Genomic DNA, 7,195 nt, shown 5'->3' on the forward strand with positions numbered 1-7,195 from the left:
AGGCCTTCGCAGGCGCTTTTACTTGCATTTGCTTTTAATTCTTGTCAGCTGCCTGGAATTCCAGTTTGGGGAAAAAGTTGGGATATATATGGATAAAGTAGAAGTACTGTTGTTGTTTTATGCTCTCTGTTGTTGTTGTTGTTGTTGTTGTTCCAGTTTAGGGGGAAGTTGGAGAATGGATATTTGTGTATCTGTGTGCATATGAGAGAAGAATTGTTAACACTAGGTGTTATTATTATTATTATTTTAAAACATTATTAAGTTTTATCAAATGACAAACTTAAAAACAAGAGAAATAACAGACTTTGGGAATGAGCAAAAAGAATGTCCACCCAAATAATATGTTCTTTCTTTTTCATTAATAAAATCTTTTTAAAAATTTAAAATAATAATAATAATAATAATAATAATAATAATAATAATACGTTCTTTCTAAGTTGTAAAAAGATCCAGAAAGGGAAATCATACAGATCATTTTGCCACAGTCCAGCGTCCAGCGTCCAAGATGCCCTTCCAAAAACCAGCTCCATTATCATTATTATCGTTATTACTATTATTATCCTGCCTTTCCCCCGAATATCGGGACTCAGGACGGCTGACAACAAATTTAAAACAATACAGATTGAAAACAACTACTTTAAATTTAAAATAATTCTTTCTCCTTCTCCTTCTTTTGTATATTGTTTATCTGCTGTTGTTCCCCATCTCGATCGATGGGAGTGCGACAGGAAAGAAAGAAAGAAAGAAAGAAAGAAAGAAAGAATAATGATCCTCTTTATCCTCTTTCTCCTGGACATATCATTATCCACACCATCATATAATGTTTTGTATTATCTTCGGAGAGGCATGATGTTTCTCTGTGACGAAAGGTCTGGTCTTGGAGGCACCACAATGGAATCAAAGGTGCTCCAGAGATATTAAGACCACCTTTGTTTCCTCTTCTTCTTGCAGAGAAGCCCCCGAAAGGGAGACCTTGGCAGCATCCGGTTGTCCAGGAGCACCCAGCACCAGAAGCATCGTCCAACCGTCTACCGGACCGGGAGTCTTTCGGCCCTCAGCAGAGGCCTGGTGGCCAATGTGGTCAGTGTCCAGCCGGGTGGCCCCAAGAGGGTTGCAGTGGGTTTGGCCAAAGCCCTTGTTGGCCTTCTGGCCAAACATTTCCAGCATTGGGAGGGTTGGTTTGCATTTAGGAGGCCCTGCCAGACAGATCCCGCCTGCTCTTGGGGGCTAAGCAGGGTCAGCCTTGGTTGGTCCTTGGATGGGAGACCGCCAACAAAGATGAGGCAGTGTTAGGCTCCATTTCAGAAGAAGGAATGGGCAAAACCACTTCTGAGTTAATCTCCTTTGAAATGCATGGGGTCACTATGAGTCAACAGCCAACTTGAAGACACAGAGACAAGCAATAATAATAATAATAATAATAATAATTACTATTATTATTATTTATATACCACCTTTCCAAAGGATCAAACGGTTTATAAATTTACATAAACAAATACATAAAACGCATAAGCAATTTACATAAGCAAATACATTCCTGTTTATGGATTCCCCCATTTAGCTGAATCTGTTGTTTCTATAGTTATTGCGACTGTTTTTAGATACTGTTTGTATTGTTTTTATCTTGATGTATTTTTACTTAAACTTGTACGCCGCTTTGATCAAAATTGGAAAAGCGGGATATAAATAAACTATTTATTATTATTATTATTATTACATAAAATACCTAAACAATGCATAACGTATGCAAGCTAAAATGCCAACCCGCACCCCTTAGCTGAAATGCAACCATCAAATTACAATTTAATTCATGAAATAATTAAAAGAAATAAACTTAAAATAAGCAAATTAAAAACTTAAATTTGCCCTAAAGGCAGCAGATCTCATTGATCCTGGGAGCTAAGCAAGATTGCGCCTGGTTAGTCCTTGGATGGGAGACTGCCATTGGATTCCAGCTGCTGAAGGCTGGGTTTCAGAGGAAGGAACGGGCAAAACCACTTCTGAGGCTTCCTGGTCTAAGGAAATCTTACAAAATTCAAGGGGCCGTCAGAAGTCGACAGGTGAACACACACACACACACACACACACACACACACACCCCAGAAGCTCTAGTTCAGGGTCCTGATTCTAGCACTGTCTGAAAGGAGATGCTGGAACAGAGCAGTCCAAGGACAGTCCAGTTTCTTCCATTGTGAACCTTCTGCTGAGAGTGTGATGGGTTTCATGGTTTGAGTGTTGGACCACAACCCTGGAGACCAGGGTCTGATTCTCCACTCAGCCATGGAAACCCATGTGATATCGTAGAGTCACACACTCTCAGCCCCTGAAAAGCCAGGTCAGGCCCCACCTGGAATAAAGCCTTCTGAGGAATGGCTTAAGGAGCTGGGGATGTTTAGCCTGGAGAAAAGAAGGTTGAGAGGTGATATGATGGCCCTGTTTAAGTATTTGGAGGGATTTCTCATTGAGGAGGGAGCAAGCTTGTTTTCTGCTGCTCCAGAGACTCAAACACAGAACAATGGATGCAAGCTCCAGGAAAAGAGATTCCACCTAAACCTTAGGAGGAATGTCCTGACAGTAAGGACTGTTCAATAGTGTAAGAATCTCCATTGGAGATTTTGGTGGCGTCTCCTTCTTTGGAGGTCTTTAAGCAGAGGCTGGATGGCCATCTGTCAATGGTTTGAGTGAGAGTTCCTGCATGGCAGAATGGGGTTGGACTGGATCAGGGCCCTTGAGGGTATCTTCCACCTCTAGGATTCTAGGGTTACCATAAGTTGGAAGACCAACAAGAAGACCTGATGTATCATTTGTCCACCAGTAAATTAGGAGGGACAGCATGGCATAGTGGTTTGAGCCTTGGGCTACAACTTTGGAGACCATGGGTTCAGTTCCCCCCTTGGCCATGAAACCCATTGGGTGACTTTGGGCAAGTCACATACTCTCAGCCTCAAAGGGAGGTAAAGGTAAAACAGATCTGAACAAATATTGCCAAGAAAACCTCATGATGGATTCAGAATGTTACTACAAGTTAGAAACAACTTCCAGGCCCACAAAACATGTGAGCATGATGTGTGTCTGTTTTCAGTGTTGGACAAAACCTTAGAAGAGGGGCTGAAATCGCACCCATTTCCAGCTCAGAAGGGTAGTTTTGCCCCATCCTTTACTGCTGGGAAGGCATGACTCTCTCTTCTCTCCTCCTTCGGACATTTGCTTGGGAATCTCAAGGTCTTCCTTTGTGCTTTCTCTGCAAAATATCTCACTTTTCAGGAACAATCTGCTTTGTGTGCATTTTAAAGCCCCCTTTGATCCCAGGTTGCGCAAAAGGGAGTTGTGGACACTAAAGGCATCGCCTCCTGTGTCACGCAATGTTAGTGGCGCCCAGCAGCAATTTTTTAGGTTTTGTATGCAGTGCAAAGGAGAGGAAAATGTTTTTCTCTCTAAATCCACGCTGAGTCATAAGATGAGTCCGATGCAAAAGATACCTGTCTCTGGCTGTGAGCATGCAAATAGACAAAGGGAATTGGGAGACGCAGAAGGACACTGGTCAACCATTCGAAAGAGAACATGAAATAGAAAGGTGGGATACCTTTGGGTTAGGCCCTGAAAAGCGCCAGTTGAGCCACAGATATTGGTGGCTGGTCAGGGTTTATCATTAGGGCATGGAATCTGTTCTTGCAATTTGTATAGATTTTAAAGGATAGAGCCAAGGTGCTGCACCTCTTTTGGGGAATAGGGATCAGCGCCTAGTGCCTTTAAAGTCTCCCATTGTCAAAACCGGACTTGTCGCCTCATCTCCATACCCACAAGGTTTTGCATTTCTATTGCCATTCTCACACGCAGCTTGTTTATATAGGTCTGTCCCTGGACCCTCCACTTCATGCAAGTCAGGAAGTAGTGGCTTGTTCCCACCATGATTTAAAGCGCATTGCTGATCGGTTTATACAACCGTCGTTCCCATTTGAAACTGGTTCTGATTGTACTTTGATTGATTTCTGTTGCGATAAAGCGAGGCAAATGCAAACCCCCCACACACAGTTTTTCCAGGCACTAGTTTTCTAGCAGTTCTTTTGGATTCTCTTTCTTATAAAATTAAAAATAAAATTGATAGAAGATTTCATTCATTGATTTTGCAACTACTTGCAATCAGTAAAATAAATAGTTGCAAAAGCAATGAATTGAATCTTCTATCAATTGTGTGTGTGTGTGTGTGTGTGTGTGTGTGTGTAGTTCCCAAGGTGGGGCCACCCAGGCTGCTGCTTACACCACTGATGACACACAGATGATTGATGTGTGTTTCTAAGTGGTGCAAACTAATGGGGATGACAATTGTGCCAAAAAAGAAGCAATTACAAGGGGATAATGAAAAGATCCACTTTCATAGTGGGAACGACGGACCTTTTGGAATTGATTTATCAACATGGAGCAAAGGCGAATTGCAAACAGGATTAAATGTAAGTGGGAATGAGTCCCTGGCCTATGAAAGCTCAGGCTCCCAGCTTCTTACTTTCAGTTGGTCTAATCCTGCATCTGAGGAAGCAGACTCAAATCTATGAAAGGCCATATTCCCGACTTCCATCTTTCAGTTGGTCTCAAAGGTGCTACAAAATCCCTTTGCAGACTGATTTTCCAGACGAATACGGCTAGGTCTTTGAATTCAATGGTCCCGAAAATCTGGAATGGATTTCCTTCCTCTAGCAAAGATGACACAAGATGACTGCTGCCCTTTTCCTTTTTCATGGCACAGAGTGAGCTGAAGGAGGTCGGGGCAGAAGAAAATGCCCAGCGCCAGGAGAGGGAAGCCAGCAAGACCCATGGGGCCTGTTGGGGATGCTGCAACCACACCGGAAGCAGGCAGGTAAGAGAAGGAGGCGTTTGCAGGACGATGGGGCACATTGCCATTTGGGGATTCATAGCACCATTTGGGAAGTGAGGGGGGAAAGGCATGGACACATGGGTGAGCATTTGTGCTCAGGCTGAACCCCACCAGAGGATCTCCCTTTCTCCTCTCCCTTGGTCCTCAGCGTCTTAATGTTCACCTTTGCACCAACCATGGCTGCATTGGAACCAAAAAATCCCACCCTGCTGTTTCTTAAGGGATTGGAACAACTAGCAACAATTCAGAAGTGAAACCAAAAGTAAAAGAAGTGCATGCACTGTGTAGTTACATCAGTCTGATACCACTTGTAAAGCACTATGTAAAGCCTTTGGCGCTATACAAATAAATGTAATAACAACAACAACTTGATCTGGAAAGCCAATATGGTATCATGGTTTGAGTGCTGGACTAGGACTCCTCTGGGAGACGGGACAAGCTTGCCAGAGGAGATGAGGCTTAAGTGATGTTCTGGGCTTGGGCAACATGCTCTGTGTTCAAATCTCTTCTGGCAGGTTGTTCCACAGAAATGCTTTTAATCTCTCTTTCCCTCTCTGACCAAACTAGCCCTCCAAAGGGGACTCGGGGGCCTTGGGCGTCACCCCTTCACCTGAACCGCCAAAGAGAAACACCACTAAGGGATACCACCGTCCGGGCGCCTACACTCCCATGGGGAAGCTGCACCGCTTGCGTGGGCCTGAGAAAGATGGGCAGGTGGGAGCCATTCCTGGGGCGGCAACTTGAGACCACCAGAAGCTACGGTTTGCTCAGGGAAATCCCTTGGCCTGGGATTCCTAGGGGGGGTTTTCAGAATTTGAATCCGTCCCCAGACTGGGTTGGGTTAGCCCTTGGATCACTCCCAGTTAAATCGGCAGGATTAAAATGCCTCCGCGTTCTGGAATGGGTTAGTTAGCCAGTGGGTCATTCCCAATCAAATTGGCATAATTCAAATCCAAGCATGACATGGGCTGGATTAACCAATGGATCATTCCCAGTTAAATCTGCCAAATTAAAATCCAACCATAATGGGTTGAGTTAAGCAATGGATCCTTCCCAGTTAAATCTGCATAATTAAAATCTGGCCGTTACGGGTTGGGTTAGACAATGGACTATTTCCAGTTAAATCTGCAAAATTAAAATCCCTCCATGACCTGGACTGGTTTACCCAGTGGATCATTTCCAGTGAAATCTGTAATGGTTGCAGTTCTCCTGCTGCATGGAGTGCCAGTGGCTCATTCCCAATTAGCTCTGCACAATAAAAGCCAACCATAGATGGATCATTCAAATGAAACTGCACGTTCAATCTACCATACGGGCTTCCATTAACCAGTGGCTTGTTCCAAGAGCCAATGGTCATGTCAGGGGAGACGTGAGGTGTAGTGTTTCAAGCGCTGGACTACAACCTGGAGATCAGAGTTCGAACTCTGCTGGCCGGAACCTCCGGTGGACTCCCGCCTCAAGGACAGCATGGCAAAACCCCTCTGACAAATCGTACCAGAAACCCGGATAGGTTGCCTTAGGGTGTATAATCAGAATGACGGAAGGGACCCCAATCATCAATCTCTCAGAGTGGAAATATTCCCCCCAAAAAGTGCATTTACTTAGCAAGATTTGACACCCACACCCCCACATTAATTATTCCTATCAAATAGTTGCACAGAAATGAGCATAAACATCTCATCATACTATTATATTTTTTCACTTGTTAAAAATGGCCAATAATCCCCGGTTTAGGAATATTTTTTGCAATAACAATAACAGTACTCATTTGGCAAGAGTTGGGCCACTTTAGATAATTTTTTTAATTAATATGTTTAAATATGCAATCTTCTTGCTCTTTATTGCTCGAAATGTAATGTGTGCAGTAGACGTTGCATTAATTTGTTTACGTCACAATGCAAGCATTTTGCACTAAACATCTTTTATGCAGTACAGTGGGTCTTTGTGTTGTGTTCGGTTTAAAGGACCCCCTGGTGCATTCCCAAAATCCGTGGATGCTCACGTCCCACAAAAATAATGCATAGCAAAATGCGTCCATTATATCAAGGCAAAAGTCAAAGCTTGCTTTTTGGAATTCGTACTTTTTTGGAATATTTTCAAGCCATGGAGGGCTTGGAATCCATGGATAAATTGAGGGCCGACTGTAGGTCTGAACGCAACCCCGCGCAAAGTGCAATTGCAAGCAATTCAATCTAGGCAGTGGCCTGCATTCCCGCACAAAGAGAGAGGCAAAAGGGTTGCCAACTACGCAGCGGCCTCACTAGCTAGGAGCACTCTTAAATTCTAGCCAATCCTTCAAAAGACCTGATAAAATGGCAGGCCCCC

Source organism: Sceloporus undulatus, chromosome 6, assembly GCF_019175285.1.
Source record: "Sceloporus undulatus isolate JIND9_A2432 ecotype Alabama chromosome 6, SceUnd_v1.1, whole genome shotgun sequence".
Classification (NCBI taxonomy): Eukaryota; Metazoa; Chordata; class Lepidosauria; order Squamata; family Phrynosomatidae; genus Sceloporus; species Sceloporus undulatus.